We start from the raw sequence: 3,429 nt of genomic DNA, 5'->3' as shown, positions 1-3,429 counted from the left end.
TCTTCCGGAGTTGAGGCTGAGTCCGAGCCCGGGGGTCGGGCGAGGCAGAGATCGTCGTCCGAGGCGAGGTCGAGTCCGAGCCCGGGGGTCGGGCGAGGCGGAGATCGTCGTCCGAGGCGAGGTCGAGTCCGAGCCCTGGGGTCGGGCGAGGCAGAGATCATCGTCCGAGGCGAGGTCGAGTCCGAGCCCTGGGGTCGGGCGAGGCAGAGATTCCTATGGCACCCGAGGCTGGACTTGGTTGTTGTTAGCCTCAGCCTAGCGGGTGGCACAGCAGTCGGAGCAGCGCTGGTGGCACTGTTTTCCTGTCAGGTCAGTCAGTGGAGGGGCGAAGTGACTGCGGTCACTTCGGCCTTGTCGACTGGAAAGCGCGCGTCAGGATAACGTGTCAGGCGATCCTTGCATTGAAAGCTCCTGCGATCCGGTCGGCTGGCGAGGCGATCTGGCCAAGGTTGCTTCTCCATGAAGCCTGCCCGAGCTGGGCCTCGGGCGAGTCGAAGGTGCGCCCGTTGCTAGAGGAGACCCTCGGGCGAGGCGTGAATCTGCCTTGGTCTTCCGTTCCTGCCCGAGGCTGGGCTCGGGCGAGGCGAGATCGTGCCCCTTGAGTGGGCGGAGCCTTAACCGGAATTGCGCCCATCAGGCCTTTGCGGCTTTGTGCTGATGGGGGTTACCAGCTGAGATTAGGAGCCTTAGGGGTACCCCTAATTACGGTCCCCGACAGTAGCCCCCGAGCCTCAAAGGTAGTGTGGGTACTCACTTGGAGGCTTTGTCGCACTTTTTTGCAAGGGGACCGGCCTTTCTCGGTTGCATTTTGTTCCGGTGGGTGCGCGCGAGCGCACCCGCCGGGTGTAGCCCCCGAGGCCTCGGAGGAGTGGTTTGACTCCTTCGAGGTCTTAATGCCTTTTGTGATGGCTCGGCCGGTCTGGTTGTTCCCTCATGTGAACTGGTCGTTGCCCGGGTGCATAGTCAGGTTCCGAGTTCTCGAGCTGGTATGTTGACGCTGTCAACGGTTTGGCCAGAGCCGGGTTTGCGAGAGCAGCCCCAAGCCTCTGCACAGGGCGAGAGGACGGTCAAGGGCAGACTCGGCTTTTTTCATACGCCCCTGCGTCGCCTTTCCGCAAGGAGGAGGGGGGGAAAGCGCCATGTTGCCCTCGGTGGGCGCCGAACATGGTGTCTCCAGTGAGTTGCTAACGGGTGATCCGAGTGGACGCCCGTGCCCCGTTCGATAAGGGTCGGCTAGTGGCCCAGAGGCGCGCTCCAAAAGTACCTGCAGGTGATTTGCCGGACCCGGTCCCGTTCGAAAGGGTCCGAGGGCTTGATGCCTCCCTCTGATGGGATTCCGTTATAGAATCGTTCCTGCTGGTCTCGGAAATGTCCTAGGGTACCTCGGGAGTGTAGCCCGAGCCTTGGTTATGTATCGAACGTACCCAGAGTCATCCCTCACTCTGCATGCTCTGGGGCGACTGTCGAACTCATCGGGGGGCCAGCCTACGAACCCCTGATCAGTAGTGGGTGCGGAGCCCGAGTGGCCTGAGGCGGCTGTCGAACCCTTACGAGGGGCCAGCCTTCGAACCTCTGACCAGTAGTGGGCGCGGAGCCTGAGTGCTCTGAGGCAGCTGTCGAACCCTTCTGAGGGGCCAGCCTTCGAACCTCTGATCAGTAGGGGGCTCGGGGCCCGCTTCCTTCGCGGAGAAGGATCCCTTTCGGAGTATCCCCTTTCCCGGTCCTGTAGCAAGAGAGAGAAAGGGGAAGAGGAAAAGGATATGAAATTGAACGACGTGGCGCACCTTTTTTTGACGCGGTCATTATGGCGGAGGTGAAGCGTCGCCCACTTCGCCTGCCAAAGGTGTCGCTTGTCCTGCCGCAGAGTTAATGCGACGGGACAAGTGGTTCGCGGGGCAGCTGTTGTGCGGGCCGTTCGAGGAATGGGACACGGGCGCGTCGTCTTCACACCGTGGGAGAGAGCTCTCTCGCTGTTCCAGGAGGGGACGTGAGTCTGCAGACGATTCGACTACTGCTTCCACCCGCCTGCCACCGCCATTACTGCCGGCTCACTTTTGGCCATGTTGACCGTCGCGCCTTCTCCCGCGGCTGACTGACCCGTGACCGGCGTGCCTGGTTGGCACTGCTGGGCCATGCGCAGGGTTGCCTCGAGTTGCGGCACTGGTTCCATAGTTGAGAAGGCGCGGCGCTGGTGCAAGTGGCGCTGCAGTCTTTTGCACGTAGTAACCGGTGTGCCAGCTCCATGACGTGTGGGCCTGGGCCTCCATGCTGGATGCGTCGAAGTCGAAAGGGTGCGCCCCCTTGGTGCAGTTGCATGCCGCCTGCATGGCGGTCCGCCCTTTCACCCGCTGGTTTGGGCTAAGACGGAGGAATGCTTGTAACCGCTGGGCAGTTACACGCTCCGTGCGCGGCGGTTTGGCTTCTTCTGTCCTGGGGCAGCTTGCATGACGCATGGGGCCCAGCCCCCGTGTCGTAGGGGGAGGACCTTGAAGCGTGTTGGTGAAGACTTAGTCCACGATGGCTTGAGGACGCGAGCGGGGAGAGTCACCTTTAAAAAGGGATCGACCTCCTAGGTGGTAGCCATGCCTTCACACTTTCCTCATGCGTCGCATCCTTCCACCTTCCGAGCCCCCGGATGGGGAGCACCCGCGTTGTCTTCATCTTGTTGTGGAAGGAGTGCAACCTTGTGGAGGTTGGTACCTTTCAGCCATCGCTTGGCTTCAAGGATTTTCGTCAGGCAGCCCGGCTGCATCCCCTCGCCGATGGTCAACCAAGACGGTGACCACCAGTTCGATGGTGGGGAGAAGCAAGCCGGGCTGTAGCCTCTTCCTGGCCCTCAGCTTCAAGGATCTTCGTCATCCTTGCTAGGGCGGAGGGCGAGCTGAGCCGAAGCTCTACCTCCCGTATGGGCTGGCGGGCCACCTCCTCCTTCAGCATTCATGGGAGAGGGCGCTCACCGGCTTAGCAGAAGGGGCGGACTTTGACAATGCGTGGCCGAGCGGCCGAAAGCGTCGTCAGCTCCAGCACGCCTGGTTCGCTGGCTCAGCTGGCTCTGGCATGGCTTCCGGTGCCACCTCCCACTGCTGGGCAGAGTGCGGCTATCCGCCCGCCGTACGGGTGGCTGTTGCGCTGCGCACACCGGGGGACCGCCCAAGACGTCGCTCGCTGCTAGGGCGGCGTTCGTGTTCTTGGTCTGTCCTGCCCTTGCTCCGGCACGACGCCTTCGCGCGGGGGTCGGTGCTTGCCCGTCCGGGAGGACTTGAGTGGGGATCTGCCAGTGGACAGGTGGCCAAAGAAGTCCTCGTCGCCGACGAGATCGCCGCTGCCATCTGCGCTCCGGGCCTCCGGCTCTTTGGCTTTGATAGCTTGTCCTCGCCCCTCGAGTGGAGATGTGGGCGAGGGCCTTGTCACAGCTGCGTCTGCCCTGAG

Source organism: Zea mays, chromosome 2, assembly GCF_902167145.1.
Source record: "Zea mays cultivar B73 chromosome 2, Zm-B73-REFERENCE-NAM-5.0, whole genome shotgun sequence".
NCBI lineage: Eukaryota > Viridiplantae > Streptophyta > Magnoliopsida > Poales > Poaceae > Zea > Zea mays.
This window is presented reverse-complemented; position numbering follows the sequence as displayed.